Source organism: Hemicordylus capensis, chromosome 1 (assembly GCF_027244095.1).
Source record: "Hemicordylus capensis ecotype Gifberg chromosome 1, rHemCap1.1.pri, whole genome shotgun sequence".
NCBI classification, from domain to species: domain Eukaryota; kingdom Metazoa; phylum Chordata; class Lepidosauria; order Squamata; family Cordylidae; genus Hemicordylus; species Hemicordylus capensis.
In genome coordinates this window covers 319280989-319301456 of record NC_069657.1, presented here as the reverse complement: position 1 = coordinate 319301456, position 20468 = coordinate 319280989, and the positions used below count along the sequence as shown (strand labels likewise).

At 41.3% G+C, this 20468-nt stretch overlaps 1 long non-coding RNA gene across 1 annotated transcript in view; it reads right to left on the bottom strand.

The window, feature by feature from the left end:
* Positions 1–564: 564 nt before the first annotated feature.
* LOC128339757 (uncharacterized) overlaps positions 565–20468 on the bottom strand; it is an 87917-nt gene continuing 68013 nt past the window's right edge. Inside the window, exon 5 of the long non-coding RNA XR_008313198.1 lies at positions 565–604. This is a non-coding gene — a long non-coding RNA (uncharacterized LOC128339757). The remainder of the gene's footprint in view (positions 605–20468) is intronic.

Sequence of the window (20468 nt, the reverse complement as noted above, 5' to 3'; positions counted from 1 at the left end):
TCTTCACTTTTACAAGTACTACATCTGTCTTTAGTTTGAGTAATTGCCACTGCTGAATAATCTATGCATGTATGTACTGTTTATACTAAGTACATGTGGGTAGTTCACTGTAAGTGTGAATAATGAGCCGCCTCAGATAGATATGTCAGAATATTTCCATATATCTTCCATTAGGTAATCACTTAACTTGGGCTCTGTTCACTTAGCTGTTGGGGATTTGTAACTGAGTTATAAATTTTTCATTGTACTCTTAGTGCAAGCCTTAATGTTTACCCTATGTAAGAGGATGGACTGGTCGTTGAATTTCCGGTTGTTTGGAGATTCCAGAAGCTTTGGCAAAGATCAATAAATCCCATAACTTTGTGGTACAAGGCTTTATCATCTTCCTGTCATCTATCAATTTTCCAGACACAGAAACTAGAAGAAAAAACAGTCTGCTTTGTTGCTGCTAAGAGACCAAACAGAAATGCTGGACATGTTGATAGGTCTAGCCAGTCACCTTGATGCCATAACGAACTGCCATTCAAACACTGAGCCATTGCTCATCATACAGATTATTACGTAGGTGCACAGTCTTTGCAAAGCATATTTATTTCCATGGTTTCTAAAAACAAAAAGAAAAGAAAAATGCAATTTGGAAAAACAAATAAGTCAGTTGGGTGAATCATTTCTTGTCTTTTCAGAACTGCTCTAGTAAAGAAAAACAAATCCTTCTATTATTTCTTATTATGGAGATGATAAACAGCGTTGCACATCAGGTATACAAATATTCCAAGACATTGCCTGTCTCCACAAATTTCCATTATAATAAAGTTAAAATAAATACCACATAGATGTTGCAGGGAGAGTGATGTGCCATAAACCAATATTAAAACATTATGATTGATGTATGCTCTTTAGATAAGGGACTTTGCTAAGACAGCATTTGCACCTATCATTTTATCACAATATCTTAAACTTTATAACAGGAAATGTATGTGAACTGTTTTACTTCTGGACCATTTTTGATTACTTAGTGACATACTGCACAAGGGAACATAAGCCTAGTAATGTTGTGTTTGTGCAATTTGCAGAAGTTGTGCATGTTTCACAAATTTGTGAAAATTCTTACCCCATTATCTCCAAGTGGGTTTACTCTTATGAAATGCAGATTGTATATGAAGCATTTGTTTGTGCAACTTGAGCAACTTACACAAATTGTGCAAATGCATTACTGATTGTACTCTTGAGCAGCCGGATGTACTCTCGCACAGTATGTCAGCCACCCTTTCTTCAGGCACATCTACTACCACTACTATAACACCTACTACTACTTATATACCGCTTTTCAACAAAAGTTCTCAAAACAGTTTACATAGAGAAATAAAAATAAAAACAAAAAATGGCTCCCTGTCCCCAAAGGGCTCACAGTATAAAAAGAAACATTAGACACCAGCAACAGCCACTGGAGGGATGCAGTGCTGCAGATGGATAGGGCAAGTTGCTCTCTCCCTGCTCAATAAAGAGAATCACCACTTTTAAAAGGTGCCTCTTTGCTCAGTTAGAAGGGGAGTCTAGATAAAGGGTTGGGTTGTTTTTTTGTTTTGTTTCTGACTAGCTGATTCACTCTATTCAAGGCCACAGGCTACATAAGGAACTTGCTTGTTCTTGTACCAATTTCTTCTAAAACATATACAAGGTTGCAGCTAGAAAGATCAGTGCAGATGGCACAGTGTGAAACAGGGATTGTAATGCAAAAGCGTCATTCTGATTCTTATGTCTCTTTTTTATTTTTCCTCTATTGAATTTCAAACCTAATTACAGATTTGTATACAGGCATTCAATAACTAATATTTATCATCTTTATCATCATCATCATCATCAACCTCAACTTCTCCCTTTTTTGTTTTGTTTAGCATGAGCACACAAAAGAAGCTTCCTATGGGATCCTGATTATTTTTTAATAGATAACACTATTTTCTTTATTTTATGTAATCAAGTTTCACTGGTTGAACTCACCATATTACGTGAAAGAATTTCTATGTAAGAGGAAATCAAGCATTTTTGCATTTGACTTTTCTGATACATTGTTCTCTAGCCTATCATAGGTAGAACCTCTTTCTATACACAGTGGGAAGTATTTTTTATTGAGCTGAGCCTAGGTATGCCCTTTTCACAGGTTGATACTTTTAATTTAGTTGAGTTGATGCTATTAATTACACTATTCTGTATAGAAAGGATTAGAGTGCCTTAGGGACATCACTCTTTTAATTCTAATAAAGATTCTTGGTTAGTATTCGGGAAAATAGCTCTCTCTCAGCACAATTCTCTGAATTAGGCCATGCAGTGTATTCCTTCTGCCCACTATCTTTGTTGATAAGGTGAAAATCCCAGGATTTCTTTGCTAGTGCAGGCCTGCATATATGTCATAAGAGGGACATCTACAGAAGATGCAAGAGTCCTTCCATCTTCTTTATGAAGTGAGCATAGAAGCACGGGTACAAAAATAAAAACTGAGGAAGGGGAAAACTGGAAGGTTTAGGATTCTGGAAATATATTATGTTAGAGAATATGTGGTACTATCACTGCTCTGCATAGCACATAACTCCTCCATCTCCATCAACTCAAACATGCTCTTATCTTTGGTCCCTTGTGCATACTGGAAATAAGCCTCTCCTTGCCCCTTGTAGAAGTCTGGTACTGGTCATCGTCGCATTTTAGCAAAAGTGAATCATCTACTGTTCTTTATGCATTCATCCTTCAGAGACTGTTCAGCTTTAGTTTTTGCATTCTGTCTTGTCCTCTGTTCCCTTTTCTGCCTCTGTCATGGCCTAGTGCCTGGCATGCATATTTAGGCAGAAAGAGATTTCATAGGAAAATTCCAACCTTTGCAGAGAAAGGAGCTTCCTTGAGTATAACCTAACTTCTGTCTAGTCACTTTGTTCAGGCTGATAAACTGGGGGGGGGGGGGGACAAAAAACCCAACACCCTCAAAACCTTTATCTGATCCAGGAAGTGCATTGCCCCCACATCAGAAGACATGAATCAAGGGAGGAGAGCTAGTCTTGTGGTAGCAGGCATAAATTGTCCCCTTTGCTAAACAGTGTCCACCCTGGTTGCATTTGAATGGGAGACTAGATGTAAGCACTATAAGATATTCCTTTAGGGGAAGGTGCTGCTCTGGAAAGAGCATCTGCATGCTTGGATGCAAAAGGTTCCAAGTTCCCTCCTGGCACCTCCAAAATAGCACTGAGAGGACTCCTTCCTGAAACCTTGGAGAAGCTGCTGCCAGTCTGTGTAAACAATACTGTGCTAGATAGACCAATGGCCTGACTCGATATAAGGCACCTTTCTATGTTCCTAAAGACACTGAATCACAATATGGGAGAGAGTCAGAACTTTATTAAATTAATATGACAACAACAGGTAAAATTCTCCACTCCTGACCCTATAAGTGCAGACCTACCTTAGGCAGGATGTCCCAGAGCAGTGGACTACACCACTACTACTCTTTGCCAATTCCAAAGGGATCATGGTTCCTTCAAGGGCTTCACTCCCCCAAGCCATTCAGACTGAAGTTGATGGAACCGAAAGAAGGATGAGTCCCAATCATAGCTCTTACACTACTAAGCCTCAAAAGATTGATTGAACATTCTCTCTTTTTCTCAAACCAGCCAAGAGTGCTTACCAAACAGTCAGTCCCACACCTACTCTTTGTCTGCACTGAACCTGCTAGTTGTGACTTCATTACCTAACTACAAAAAAGGGAACATAATGGAGTAGGCGAAAAAACTTCCAGACCTGGCCAAGAAGCAAAAATTCCTATTTGACCCCAACAGTACAACCAGTGAAGCCCTCCTGTTCCTGGGTGTGAGGGAGGGGAGCTGCTGAAGCAGAAACTGAGTTATTGGCAAGGAGGTGCTCCTTGAAGGGCTTGACTGGCCACATCTCCCACCAAATGCCCAGCTGATCTCTTCAGGGACATCCTTATGCCTTTCCCCAATGTCTGGTAGGGCAAGCCACCAGCCCCAGTACAAAGCTGGGGTGTGCTGATAATCTGTACACAGAAATACTTTCTGCTCTCAGACTGCCTTCTGGACTAGGCCATCCTTGAACAACAACAACAACAATGCTGTATGGAGTCAAAACCCCGTCTCCAACTCGTGCCCCTGTATTGCTGAACCTAGGAAGAAAACCAGTTCAATGTGCTGTGCAAGAATTTATGAATTTTTGCATGCATTTAAATAAAATGGAGTGAATAATTTATTGAAGTTATTCATGTTTTGAATATGAACCTGAAAGGTTCCAGGTGCTCTGATCATGAAAGTGTATTTACCCAGAATGTAATAACGCTGTTTACAATAATAAGAAAGACATCTCTGAATAAATGTCTTATCAGTTCCTGATATAAACAAAGTTGGTATCATTACAGTGCTAAACCTATGCAATGCTAATGAGGCTTTGTTTATACTCTACGTATTTTAATGTTTAAAGAGGTCTTTCTTAGTAAATAAGGCTTTCTGGAAGCATCTTGCAATATTCATCTTCTGCTATTCAGACCATTATGTTACTGTACAGCCCAATCCCTATGTACGTATAATGTTGTTTTTTGATCTGGTCTTTTAACGGGGGGGGGGGGGGCATAACGGCCTCATTTGCTCTGTTTCCAGAATTAGAATTTAAAATTGGTTATATTATTAAGAGGAACCTAATGGCATTGTGTGTTGCTGCTCTTCTCAGTAACTAGGTTGGGCATATTAATGGGGTGTCCAAATTGGTTTCAGGGAAAGCAGACGGATACCCTCAGGATATCATAAACAAAGCATGCATGATGGCACTGCTTGCTCCTTTTGAGAATGGCATGCTGAGCTGAAACTCCTTGTATAGGCTTTCTAGTCTCAGCTGGCCTTCTGTCTCATGCAGAGCTCATTGGTTTCTTCATATCAATGTGTTCAAGAAGCAAAACCCTCTTGGATATACCCTCCCTAAGTAATCTACCCACATATCCTGCTTGTAATACAAGGCTGTCTTGCTACTGCTTTTCTCCTTACTAATACTTCTCAAACTCTTAAAAATAGGTTTTTTAAAACCTATTGGGAATTCATCAGCCTTATGCTAAATAGAAGTGGAAAAATAATGCTTTTCATAAGTCATAACTCAGTGAATTTGAGGTGGGTGGGAATGTAGGAACAGATCAGCAGCCTTCTTCATGGCACTTGGAGAGTCCATTCATCACCTTGCAGTATGCATTACAGGAGAGCGAAAAGAAAAGGCCAGGACCCAAAGAACCCATGGTCTGCTTTTGGACTTGTGTCTGAGGAGCATCCCGTCATGCTACTTCGGAAAGTTTGAAAAGCATTTTTTTGTTTTTTCAGGTTTCCCCATTGTTCAGGTGTTTCAGGTTTCCCCATTGTTCCCTATGGCTGGAACACTTGAAACATTTTGAGTTCAGTTCTGTCGAAACAACTGGTTTGACCACTGTTTCAATGAAAAGTTTCGGCCATCTGCGTTTTGATTTGAGCTCAAAACAAAATGCAAAATTCATTTCGTGCGCATCCCTACTAAGCCCTCGGCAACACATGAAAGGCTTTTTGGATTGCAGCCATAGTGAGTTCTTTAGATGTGTCATTCATTCATTCATTTAACAAATTACTATACTGCCCAAAACTTACGTCTCTGGGCGATTTACAATAAAACACAAATAAAATAAAATTTAAACATTAAAACTATTTAAAACTTAAAACAAGGTTAAAAGTATTAAAACAGTAAGAAGCTATTCATACGATTGCTCAAAACCGGGCTGGGCTCTTTTAGCTCGGTTTTGAGCAATTATGAGAACCACCAGGCTCATGGGCGAGCCCAATGGCTCTCTGACAGCTAGTCCGCCTAACTTCCCCTCACCGTAAATGAGGTTAATGGAGCAAGCACTCTGTTAAACTTGTTTATTTGATTGTGTGTCAGCCATGGCTGCCTGTAGCCGTGGCTGACACACTGGGGTGGGGGGGAGAGGGGGACCCCAGGAAGGGACCATGCACTCGCTCAGTGCCTTCCTGGGGTTTGGGGTGCCAAGGTGCCGCATGGCAGTGCTCCCCTTCCCCCTACCCCCGGAAACCCCAACCGAAGCAGCCGCTTGTCTGGGCAGCTGATCCAGCTGCCCAGCAATGAGAGACGGCTCGTGTACGAGGAAAGTGGATTAAGCCCGCTCTCTCCACACATACCCCCTCTGGCGCTTCACACCAATTGTGTGACTTTTTAAAAGTTGTCAGAGATGGGGAGGTTCTTATTTCAACAGGGAGCGCATTCTAAAGACTTGGGGCAGCAATGGAGAAGGCCTGTCCCTGAACAGCTATCAGAAGAACCAGTGGCAACTGTAAATGAACCTCTGCAGCTGATCTTAATGGCTGGTGGGAATCATGGCAAAAATGATGTTCTCTTTAGTGATGCGCCCGAAGCGTTTTGGTGCCTCTTTGGAGAGGCACACAAATGTTTTGGCATGGGGTGAGGGGTTCCCTTAAGGGGAGGTGGGCAGGTCCTACCTGTCCATCCTTCGAGTGCACGCTGCCCCACCACAGTGCTGTTGCAATGGAAATACCTCCATGCAAGCAGCAGCTTGTGCCTCTTGCTCCTTTAAAACACCGCATTGCAGTGATGGGATGCATCCTTCGGCATCCTTCATGCGGCTCTGGCATGTAAATGGCATCGACGCATGCACCGATGCCATTTATGTGCTGATGCTGCATGAGGGATCAATCAAAATCATTCAGGGCTTTATAGGTTATAACCAGCACCTTGTATTTTGCCTGGAAACCTATCGGTAGCCAGTGTAGTTATTTCAGTACAGGGGTAATATGGTCCTTCTGAAATGACCAACCTGGCTGCCACAGTCTGTACCAACTGCAGTTTCTGAACTACATGCAAAGGCAGCCCTTTTGAGCGTGTAGAGTGCATGGCATTAGTCAAGTCTGGAGGTTACCAGCATATGTGCCACTGTTTTGAAGTCATTTATCTCAAGAAACTAATATAGCTGGGGTATCAGCCAAAGCTGATTTATGCAAGGAAAAACATTGCCAATTAGTCAATACATTTGTTAGCTTTTTGGAATTGTATGAGGTAAGATGTTGTGTCTGTATGAACATCTCTCCCCACCAGATGTATTGTCATTCTATCTACATGCGCGGTGAGGAGTTTGGGGGCAAACAATTCCCCATGTCAAATGGTGTGTTGGGTGAGATATCCATGCACATGCTCCTCCCCCACCCCATGATTCTGCAGGCCAGGGAATGCATAATTGAAAAGAACCCAAGATTTTTAAAATTCACATTAGAAGAGTGTCTTGTATCATTTGTAAGCCTAACAAAACTGACTTTCTCTGTGAAGCACTTGCTTGAACCTTGGTTTTCATTCCAAACTGTTATAACATCAAATTTTAAGTTCAGAAACTTCAGTTGGTCAAAAATGTGGCAGCCAGATTGGTCTGTGGGGTAACCCAGAGAGACTATACTATGCCTGTACATAAACAGTTGCACTGCCTGCTCATATGTTTCCGGGCAAAATACAAAGTGCTTGTTATTACCTTTAAAGCCCTAAATGGCTTAGGTCTGTGTTACCTTAGAGAGCGTCTTCTTCTGTATGATCCCTACCACACATTAAGGTAATCTGGAGACGTCTGTCTCTAGTTGCCTCCGGTACATCCAGTGAAACTAGGAATTCTCTGTAGCTGGTCCTAGGCTGTGGAATGCACTCTTGGAAGAAATTCATGGTTTGGAAGAATTGTTGGCCTTCAAGCGAGCCCTTAAAACTTATTTGTTTGGTCTGGCCTTCCAGAGGTTTTAAATTGCTCTTCAATGTTTCTGTTTTTATTGGGTTTAAACTGTTTTAAATTTGTTTTTATATTGTTTTAAGATGATTGTTTTAGATGATTGATTGTTAGCTTTTGTTCTGTTGTGTACTGCCCAGAGCCTCTAAATGGGGCAATATAAAAATGTTACAATGAACGAAGGAATGAATGAATGAATGAAATACATCTATCTGCATTTGCCTATTGTTACCCTTGTCTTCCATATTCAGTTCTTGAATAACCCTTTCAATTCTATTAGAAGCTCCTTAGAGCAAGACTTGTACTTCTTGTGTATGCTGTAAAGAGCCATGTACATTAATGGGGCAGTGATGCTGGTGATGGTGAGCCAACATCACCATGGTGTGGTATATGGTGTCGTGGTAAAATAGCTAACACATTTTAATGATTAGTAGTAGTCACAGTCCTGCTATCATCCCAGTGTTGGACATAAATCAAGGACACCCGGTTCAGTTACCTCTTCAGCCATGAACACTGGGTTATCAGTGGGTAAGCTGAACCAGACACATTCTTTCAACCTAACCCACTTCACAGGTGGACAAAATGGTCTTAAGAATGTCAGCTTCTCCAAACTGCTTGGGTGAAAGACACAATAAGCAGAGTAGTAACATGATCATATCATATGTGTTGTTAGAAGAAAGGTTGTACAAGACTATAAACAATTTTGTCAACTGCAGAAACTAACAATAATAATTAGACAGAAAATAAATACAAGGCATAAAGCAGATTACATCTATCTATCTATCTATCTATGAACTCAGATCTATAAGGCCATTTTGTGAACCATCTGGAGCCTCTGGAGTCAGGCTACCTGAATTTAATTTGCTGATTAAATTTAATTAATTAATTAATTAAAATAAAAAATAAAATCAGGGCAATGGAGAGAAACAATGATGTCTAGTGAAGAATTGATGAAAATTTCGGAGCCACCTGCACACTTCAGGAAAAAGCAGACACCCAAATTAAACCTTAACTTCATCAATATTACTTCTTTTCCATCTGGGTGATTGCACTGATAATCTAGTACAGGCTTCATATATTATTAACTAATTAATTAGATTCTTGAGTATGTGGAAACCCTTTGAAATGAAACAACTCCCTTCCTATTGAAAGAGAGCTTAATGTAGAGATGAAGGGTCATGGAAGAGAGCACTCCAAAGCTGACTGGCATATAGTCTACAACAGAGTGAACACCCCTGAGTACTGCACAATTTAATGCCCACATATCACACAAATATTCTCCCAGGAAGAGATACCTGTTAGATTTTATACATTATTTCATTGCAAGGTAATGAGAAGTTTACTCACTGAGATCTGTTGTTTCACCTTTATTGCAACAAGATCAAATTTTTGGCTTAGTTTTATATGTCTATATAGAACAAGCTTACTTTATTTTTACTGTAAGCTCCTTGTGAGACATTGAGGCCATTCGCACAACAGGATGGGTGGGGGGCAGCTGGGGAATGGGTAGGGGAAAAGCTGTTGTTTCAGCTCACTCTCTCCTTGCCAGATGAGCGCTTGGATGTTGCTGGGAGCGTGTGGCACACTGCGGCACTCCAGAGGCCAGGACGACGCGTCCCAGCCTCTGGATATCCCACAATGCAACTATGTGGCATGCACGATGCATTGGTGATTCCCCCAGGAAATGGGCGCTCTGGGTGCCTGACTCTGTGTCTGCTGGGAATCAATGCAGCCCCAGCGAACATGTGATCCTGGAACTGGGTTAAGGGTTCACTCAAGTCTTACTATACTTAAAGAACTATTTTTTTAATATCGATTTTTCAGCAGGGTTTGAAATTTAGTAATAATAGCAGGTTGGGTTGAGTAAAATCGAGTCTGCAATGTGTAGGATATATGTTTTGAATTACTATAGCAATGGTTGACTGGTATAGTTAACGAATCGTGCAGATTGGTGAGCGGGAAGTCAATATTTACTTAATTAGATGTAACGGGATTGTTAAGATATTGTAAAAACCAATAAAAATTTTAAAAAGCAAAAAGGGTTCACTCAAGTCTTTAACCCCAGCTAAGAGTCAGGTTGAAAAGATGGGCTAAGCAGCACTGCCCAACCAGTATCGGGCCCAATCCCAGCAGTTCTCACATGCAGCCTAACCCAGGCTGGGCTTCCCTAGCCTGGGTTAGTGTGTGTGAGAGAACAGTCTCATTGTGTCTAAAAGGCGGGCCATTAAATTTAATAAACAAAATTTAAAAACCATACATATAATGTGGTTTGCTGTAGACTTACAACAATGTGCACAAATCATAACAGAGTTCAGACTCACAGCTGTATCACCCACCGTCCTGGTATGTACATTCTATGTCTGACCATATACAGAATATATGCAGCAGGGCTATAGGTGAATTATTATTATTATTAATTCGATTTCTATACCGCCCTTCCAAAAATGGCTCAGGGCGGTTTACAAAGAGAAATAAAACAAATAAGATGGCTCCCTGTCCCCAAAGGGCTCACATTCTAAAAAGAAACATAAGACACACACCAGCAACAGTCACTGGAAGTACTGTGCTGGGGGTGGATAGGGCCACTTACTCTATAATAAAAGGTGCCTCTTTGCCCAGTTAGCAGGGGAACTAGCTCTTTGTCTGCATTGTATGAATGTTGACTGTAATGTGTGAATAGGGCTAGAATCTTCTCCAAACCATGCTAGTTTTGTAGTTTCAAAAAATGTTTTATATGGAGCAGTTCATGCTAAGTGGTGACTGAGGGGGAAGGGACCATATACAATGTTCTGACTCATACATGAGCTACCATTGATATGGAGATGCTTTCACACATACAGCTTCCATCTGCAGTCTGAAATAATATTGCCAAGCAAAAGCTGCAATACGTTTACTGCTCTATTTGTGTATATTTTGCTCCCCAAAAGCCCTTGAAGAGAACACCAAATTGTAATTTAGCACTATTTCACAATAATGTAAATGTAATGTCTGAAAAGCACCATAGCAATTTCTCCTCTCAAACCATTCTCTCTAATTAGAATGAAACACAGGCTTTGCCAGGGAAGAACAATTATCTCAGTAATGAAAGAAAGAAAAAATATCTGTCTTTCTCAAAGGGCCGCAGTTCATCTTGTACTTTTGAAATCTTGATCAAGAATCATCTGAAAATTAAACATCTGCTTAAATAGCACTGCCTTGCAAAAGCTATCAAATCAGTTAGGAAAAACAGGTATATACAGGAGGACTTTGTTTTCCGTGGGTTCTCACATCACAGATTCACCTATACATGGGCCCCCTGCCTGCATAAATTAAGCACTCAGATATCGTTGATTCACCATTTGCAGGAGTATCTCAGTACAGAACCCCCGCAAAAAAGGAGGGCCTCCTGTATATTGCAGAATTCAAAATACGTAGGAACCATTTCAAAGCAGCAACAAATATTTACTGTAATATATCACATAATCTTCTTCAAAGAATGATTCTATTACAAATACAGCCAAAAGTACAAAGAAAAATACCCTGTCTGACACCCAGGCAAGCCCAGTGCTGGTGAAACAGTACTGACTTTGAGTGTAATGCTGCACTCTGGCATGAGTGAGGTATGGCCTGATTTTTAATGTCTTCCCCTTCCCTCTGAAGCCCAGTTGAATGACAAAATATGTCCCTGAAGATCATGGGATCCTTAGGGACATAGTTTCATAATGCACAGTGGGCTGTTAGAGACTAACAGCAAGTAAGCATATGTACTAGGGATGTGCAAAACGTTTCAGGTACAGAACGATCTGTACCCAAAACAGCGAATTTCGGGTGATTTGGATCTGAACCGAATCACCCTCAAAGAAATCAGAATAATTTCGGATCTGAAACAAATCACCCCTGTTTCGGATCCGAAATATTTGGATGTTTCGGAGCTCAATTTTGTGGCCTTCTTCCCCCTCCCCCACATTTTGAGCAATGATGTCTATTTGAATTTCCCGCCTTTTTGCATCCCATTGACTTCAATGTAAAAAGGTCTGATGTGACATTTCTCAGATTTTGGGTCCCAGGGGCAAAAGAGTGGGGTGGGATGGTAGTGCCCAATGGGTGGAGGCTACCACCCAAATTGCAGAAGGATTGGCAAAAGGGCTGATTTTTGGTGAATTTCTGAAGTTTTAGTGTCTTTGGGGCAGATTGGGGGCATAACGTGGGATCTGGGCCAAAAGAGTGGGGTGGGGTGGTAGTGCCTAATGGGTGGAGGCTACCACCCCAATTGCAGAGTGATTGGGCAGAGGGCTGATTTTTGGTGAATTTCTGAAGTTTATGCGTTTTTAAGGTTTTCCCCTTTAGGTATAATGAAGGGTTTATCGCTTCACGTCAGGGGGAAAGGGGTGGCCTAGAGTGGTGTGGGGTTGGTGGTAGTGCCGGGTAGGGGCAAGGAAGCTACCTGAATTTTTTCAAAGGGCTGAGATTTTCAATGAGATTTTCTATGAGACACCATGAATCCACTCTAATTTCCTATCATAGAATCCACACTCAGTATACCTCAGAAACAACAGAACCCTGTACCTCATGGGTTAGAAACCCATGGGGGTGGTTGGCACCCTATGTTAACTACACCACCACTCTCTCTGGGCCACCCCAGCACCCCCCAAGTGCATTTATGGGGCTGCTGAAAGCTCCATTATACCACCTTATGAGGAAAAACCAAAAATCAGCCCTCTGCACAAATCCTTTGAAAAAATTCAGGTAGCTTCCTTGCCCCTACCCAGCACTACCACCAACCCCACACAACTCTAGGCCACCCCTTTCCCCCCGACGTGAAGCGATATACCCTTCATTATACCTAAAGGGGAAAACCTTAAAAACACGTAAACTTCAGAATTTTACCAAAAATCAGCCCTCTGCACAATCACTCTGCAATTGGGGTGGTAGCCTCCACCCATTAGGCACTACCACCCCACCCCACTCTTTTGGCCCAGATCCCACGTTATGCCCCAAATCTGCCCCAAAGACACTAAAACTTCAGAAATTCACCAAAAATCAGCCCTTTGGCCAATCCCTCTGCAATTTGGGTGGTAGCCTCCACCCATTGGGCACTACCACCCCACCCCACTCTTTTGGCCCCAGGACCTTTTTTAATCCAAATCAATTTGGTTTCGGATTCGGATTAATTTGGATCCAAATCGAATAAGGGGTGATTTGGATGGGCAATATTCGGATACAAAACAGAACAGGGGTGTTTCAGTTCGGATCCGAATCGAAACACTGAAAATCCAAATTGCACACCCCTAATATGTACTGTTTCTAAATAGGCTGGACATGACTTAAAGTATGGCAGCTCGCGTTTAATCAGATGTGCGTGCATGTGCGCATGGGTATAATACTGTGATAAATTGGCCATATGGGGAATAGTAGTAGTAGTAGTAGTAGTAGTAGTAGTTTATTTTCAGTCACTTTTTTTAAAGAAAAAAAGCTCAAGTTGGTTTATAATAAATGTCTTCAGAAGATAAAAATGCACGACTATTCAACTACATAACATGGTCTTACGAATTCTAATGGCAATTAGGCAGAACCTGGTGACTACATAAGAAATCTTATTATCGTGGTCTGATAAAAGATAACATATATAAAAATAATCAAAACAGCCCAGAAGATTTGATAAATGTAGGGTAATATACACATTGCAAATGTCCCTGTAAAAGCTACAATATAATAACACATGCACTGTTGTTTCAATGGCTCCTGAGTGGAAGGGGCAGAATCGTTCCACGAATGGGACCTTGTTAAATCTGCCTTCAAGCACCGCAGTGTGCAGAACGTTGAACTGTGCCTGAGTAAACACCCTGCGATACTTAGCTATTGTGATGTGGTTAAGTTATCTGGCAGGGTATGTATTCAAGATTTGGTTTCCCAATACTATTCCCCTTGGGAAAAGGCTTTACTCAGTCCGCTGTTCTACATCCAATACTCTTTGGTAAACTTGGACTGAACAAAGTTCATCGCTATTAATGCTTGCCGTAAGTAATGATTGCCATCGCTATTAATAGGCCATAAGTAAGCAACTTCTGCTTAAGTAAGCATTCCCATTTAGAAGTGAATGAGACCACCAGCATCAATTGTGCTAGGCCCAGGGCATAGAGATTTGTCTTAAGACAGAATTTAAATATGGAAAGCGAAATCTTATATTCTACCCTGAAAAGACTGGCCTCCAGCTGAAAGACTGCGCTGGAGACACTGTGAGTTGTTTGGAATAATTTCCTAAGGAATTTAGATTGTACTGCTTCTAATATTGAAAAATTGGAGTATGGACTACGTTGGGCACCATATAGCAGTTGAGCGAGGGCTTTGGATTCAAATAGCCTTATTGCAGCAGGAATAAAACAGGCCCTTCTAGAATAGAAAAAAAAACCAAATGGACTGATGTAGGTGTATGTGCATCTTGAAGCACATACTCTCAGATTGGGACTTAGGGCTGCCGGAAGATTGAAAAACTATACCTACATACTTGAAACAACTTACTTGCTCAATCCTGCATCCACCGACAGACCAAGCCAATGTCCTTGGGAGTTTGGGTTTGGTATAGTTAATCTGTAGGCATGATCCTAGGCAAGAGAATTAAGTTCTCAGGCCAATTAATGTTAGGGATAGAATTACGGCATCATCTGCAGAAAGGATACAGGTTTGGAGGCCAATTTTGGAGGGTGGAAATCAGAATTAGCTAAGAAGGCAACAAGATAATGTATATTAAAATTAAACAAGAGTAGTGCTAAAATACAACCTTGTTTAATGCCTCTATATGTTAAAATTACCTTGGAGAAATGGCCTGCGGCAGAGTACCTTATTTTCAACCAGGTATTCTGATAGAGACTCTATATGAGAAGAAGTAAACGGCAATCAACTGTGGAAGCTTTCACTTTACACCATAACTTTCCCCTTGATATGAGATCGAAGGCAAACTTAAAATTATAAGTTTTAGGTTTGCTACATAAAGGGCCATCTTAGATCTTGAGGTGTATTTTTCTGCCAAATGTTGCAAAACCAGAGCCTGGGCTATAGGAGAGTGGCCAGCTCTGAAACCTGCCTGCTCCAGTGCAAGAATATCTTCAGTCAAACCAGTCTAACAGCTTCCCATATAGATGTCTTGCATAAATCTTACTTATAATGTTCAGGAGATTTATAGAGTGATAATTTGCAGGTAGCTCCTTTTTATAGATATGGGGGCTATTCTTACGATCACAAAAATCGGGCTAGGAAAATCCTAGCCCGATTTTTGTGATCATAAGAACCACCGGGCTCGCAGCCAAGCCCGGTGGTTCTGGAGCGGCTAACCCGCTCCTGTAGCCCGCCCCTTAGCCCAGGTTTGTGGAACGAGTGCTCCGCAAACCCGGGCTATCTGCTCGTGAGTACCTGTGGTGTGGCGCCGCACCGCGGCTACTTGTGAGTTGACCCCTAGCCGGGAGGCTTAAAAGCAGCCTCCTGGCTCGGGATTCTCCCCAGTATGCCCTGCGCACTCGCGCAAGGCATACTGGGGCTTCCGGGGGCCGCGCGGCCCCCAAGCTCCTCAGCCCCCTCCGGTTCCGTCTCGGAGCAGGCCATCGTGTGGGCAACTGATCCAGCCACCCAGGGCTCCCTGCCCGCTCGTGAGTGGGGAGAGTGGGCTTAGCCAGCTCTTCCCACTCAGCACCCTGAACCGGGTCTCACTGATCGTGAGACCTGGTCCATGGATTGCGACAGCTGTGCCCCAGTCTTTGGGTATGCCTGTCGTCTGGTCTTTATATATAAACATCTAAGCTAAAACTGGTGCCAACCATTCGAGGTTGTTCTTTATGAATTCGGAAGGTACCAAATCATTTCCAGGGGCCTTCCCAGCTTTAAGTTATATAACTAAATTAGAAGCCTCAGTGCATCTTACCAGGGGCATTCTGGAGGGGAATCAGTAGTTAGCTACAAGTCAAAATCTTGGTCCTCTTCCTGCATAAAGCGTACGCAAATTATCCTCCCACATTGTGGCTGGAATAAGGCAATCCAGTCGTGATGGACTACGAACAAAATTCTGGGCAACATAGCGCCAGAAAAGAGTAGAATCTCTGGACCAGGCAGCAGCTATCAGTTGCTGTCATGCATCTCTCTGAGCATTGCTCTTTTTGGATTTCAGAAACAATTTATATTGCTTTTTTAAATGTAAAAGGTTCTGAGAGGGGGCTGACGAGGGGTTCTCTCTATAATATATAATGGTTTGGGTCCGGGATACCTGAGGGACCGCCTGCTCCCAAGGGTTGCTGCCTGCTTGACAAGGTCATCTGAGGGGGCTCTGCTCCGGGTGCCAACAATGAGGGAGGCTTGGTTGTTGTGCACATGGGACAGGGCCTTCTCTGTTGCTGCCCCCAGACTCTGGAATGCTCTCCCGGTGGCTATTCGCTGCCCGGTCTCCATCACAGTTTTTGGAAAGCGTGTTAAATTTTGGCTTTTTACCCAAGCTTTTATATGATTGTATCTGCAGCTGCTTCTTTGCATTTTGTATGGTTATATTGTGCACAGCTTTTAGAAAGAGTGTAAAATCTTGGCTTTTTGCCCAGGCTTTTTTTTTTATTCTCTGCTGCTGCTCTTGTACTCTGTATTGCTTTTATGCTTTTGTTTTAAATTTTTAATCAGATTTGTTTTATATTTTTAGCTTAATATTTTAATTGTGTCTTTTTTTACAATCTTGTTTTTAAATTTTGCTGTAAACCGCCTTGGGATTGTTTTAATGAAAGGCGGTATATAAATTTAATAAATAAATAAATATAAAATAATCAGCATATGCATTGACAAGTGATTGTTTAGCATTATGGCATTTCTGGTCAAACCAGTACTGTGAGCGAGAGTTAAAAGACCATCAAATGCTAAGAAATATATTTTTAATCAGAGATATTCCAATTATATCTCTAGCCACCTAAAATAAAATATTATTGTGCTGCTTGCTGAACCCCCTGCAGCTCCAATGACAGTGAACTGAAGGCTCATTAAACTGTCAAGATAGATATTTTCTTTGCATTTTATTTCCTGTATGAGTCAATAGTTTCCTCCACATTTTTATAATCCTAATATAATTGATTTCAATAAGACTTGCTGCAAAAGTGCTCAGTGGGTTTAAAATGCTGAGACTGCTTTTGTTTTGGTGTCTAAATGTGAGTGTGACTACAAAGAATGATGGAATGGAACGGAACAGAAAGTGTTAAAAGTCTATATTCAAGGAATAAATGAAATGCAATGAAATTCAGCGGGCTGTAAGTACTCTATAGTTGTACGGGCTATAGACGTAGGCCTTCATGTTGCATGAGATCTTGAAATTTCCATCATATGAACTACAGACAGTGCTGTCATTTTGATATCAAATATTTTAAGTTTCCTCACAAACAGGATTATTGAGATCAGGAAGCAAAGTCTCCTGAGGTCGGTTTGATCCTCTTTTTCCTTCCTCTGTGCCTTGACTTACTTCCTGGAGTTATCTACTCTGTAGGCACATTATTTATGGAATGCTGAGCAAAATGGTTGATCTTGCCTCAGAAACATGCAGCAATTGGCAATACCACAGTGTGTTAGCTTCTAGGAAGGTGGGAGCAAAATGGAACTGGACGAATGAGCAGCCTGAATGCCTGAGGTTAACAAGGAGAGGGAGGGGAAGGAGAGGTAGCTGGGTTGGGGGGACAGAGTGGGAATGACCCACAGCTGTGAATTACTTACAGTGCCCCCTGCCATGCATATTGAGACTATTTTGTTTGTTTAATTTATTTATGTATTTACATTTATATCCCACCCTTCCTCTGAGGAGTTCAGAGCAGTGTACATGCTTATTTTTATCCTTACAACAACCCTGTGAGGTAGGTTAGGCTGAGAGATACATGACTGGCCTAGAGTAAAGAGCAGGCCCCTGCATAGTCAGATTAGAAAAGTTGGCTTTCATACAAATTTGGTAAAATCCAAATTGCATCCCCCCCCCTCCAAAAAAAAAATTGGATTGGCAAAGTTGGAATTAATTCTAAAATCACAAAATTAATGTCGGAAATATGTCAGAATTTTGGAATTCGCAAAATGGCACCTGCTACGCGTTTTCGCAGGACTGTCTCTCAGACTTCAATAAAGTGGCTAAAATCATGCTCCTTGGGAGATTTTTCATGTTTTTTAGGATGGGGAGCCCTAGAAAAATGGAGAAGTTTAAAGATTCAGTGCTTTTATCCTGTGTTCCATTAAATCTAAAGAGAGAAGTCTGATGGGAGTGATTTCAGAGGGAGAGCATTCTCAAGTGATAGAGAGCAGTGGCCAACCAGGGAGCATTTTATCAAATGGCCTCATGCTAGGCCTGCGCAGAGTTGTATTGGAAATGCCGAAATTCATCTGATATTTGTAAAATCCATAGAAAATCCCAACATTTCCGATCTGATATTGACTTTCTAATATTGGATTAGAACTATCAGGTATGATGTCAGAATTCCTGTTGGGAGTCATTTTGGGAGGTTGGAAGTACAAAATGGTGGAAACCATCATTTTAAAACCTTCAAAAATTAGGATTTCCCCCATAGAGGTGAATGGGGAAATCTAAAAAAACCCACTAAAACTCTCTGGATGGTCCTAGAGCCTTGGAGCATGCCACACACATGGGGGAGGAGTTAAGGGACCCATGTAGTGCATTTGAAGAGATTTGGTCAATTCCCTGATTTATGGTGATTTTTTAATTTATTTATTTTTTTTGTAAAAATAGCTAAAAACTGAAATCTGGCTGTTTCAAGCTGGAATTTTACATGAAGTCCTGGATCTAAAACCCTTCCTGGTACTATCATTGTGCACACACCCATGTGGAGGAATCTTCCCTTTTCCTTCATGAAAAGTGGTAATAGCATGCCCTCTTTGTTCCCTTTTATATTTCTGGGATAGATGGGCATCCAGTTATTAAATCTGGCACACATGAAGTCCACATTGGTAGGACTGTGTTATTTTTTTCAGGGCTATGGGTAACTCCTCTGATTTGGAGGGATTTTTTTTGCGGGGGGGGGATAAAAATAGAATAAAAGGCTAAAACTGAGTTGTTTCAAGCCAAAACTTTACAAAACATTCTGGATCTGAAGCCACCCCAATATTTTGAGGGGAAAGGATATTCCTTTGATTTTATATTAATTTTTATCTTCAAAAATTTCAAGAATTCACCATGAATTTCATAATCACAAAATTAAAAAAAAATCTCTTCAAATAGACTACAGGCCCCCCTGATCACTTCCCCCACGTGTGGCAAATTTCAATATTCTAAGACCAACAGGTGCATTTTCGTGATTTAATTTTTTTCTCATTGACCACTGGGGAGGGGGGGGGATCTGAATTTAAGTCAGAATTTGGATTCAAATTCCGATATCCCCAATATCCGAAATCTGATATCCCCAGAGCCCGTAGAATCTGAATCCAACATTGTTGAAGTCAGATCTTGTCAGATCTGAATCTGAATCTGAATTTTCTGAACACTCACAGGCCTAGCAATTAGGATGGTTGGTAATAAGATAGCAGTATTATTTATTTTAACAAATCTGAATAAGTGAAATCCACTGTTTGCAATGTAAAATCTCCAGTTTGCTCTTTACATCTTTCCAGTGAAACAAAATAATGTATAAAAGAGGTTTCCCCCCCCTGGACTTTTTGCCACTCTATATTCTGGATTTCCATATTTAGCCAGGTCTTGGAGTGAATTCCTGAAAAAAAAGAAATAAAAGAAATGCAGAACAGTATGTGCGTACAAGCAGCAGCAAATACCAAAATACTATTTTTTTTCTTAATGCAAAATTTGCATTTGCATTTTGTTGTTTTCAGACAAAGAAAGAACATTCAGTGGGAAGCTTACTTATCCCTTTTCTGGTCAGAGGCACTCAAGCCAGGGTCAGGGCCACCTCACACATATCTTATAACAAACCCTGGTTTGACCAGGACTGTAAAAAGGCGAAAAAAGTACTGTTACAACTCTCGGCTGACCGCAAAATAAATAATACCTTATCTCTAGACACGAAATTCAAACAATATAAGGGAAGTTACAAGTCTCTGATTAAAGCCAAAAAGGAGGCCCTGAAAGAAAGACAATGGTCAGAACTTATAACGGCCCTTAATAAAAAGGATGAAGCCAGTTTTTGGCGCTTAGTATCCGGGGTTAATTCGTTCCCCAGACAAATTCCAGTGCCAGAGGAAAGATGGGTAAATCATTTCACCAAAATCTATGCTGCCCCACAAGCACACTTAACCTTTCCATCTCGGCCCAGCATCCCCCCGGAGGAATTGCCTGTATGGCCTCCAGTTACCACTGAAGAAGTGGAGAATCTGATTGGACAGCTAAAGAGAGGCAAATCTCCAGGTAAAGACTACATTCCCCCCGATTTCTTAAGGGCCAATGTTAGCTGGTGGGCTCTGCTCTTAGCCTCCATATTCACTCATATAGACCGAACAACAAATATGCCCAATGGCTGGGGACAGGCAATTGTCATTCCAATTCACAAAAAAGGCCCGTCTGATGACCCGTCGAATTATAGACCCATAAGTCTATTAAGCGTAATTGGTAAGCTATACGCTAAACATCTAAACTCAAAATTGTTGGACTGGATGGAGAAAGAAAACATCCTAGAACAAGAACAAGCGGGATTCAGAAAAGGAAGATCTGTGATGGATCACTGTTTGGTCCTCCAGA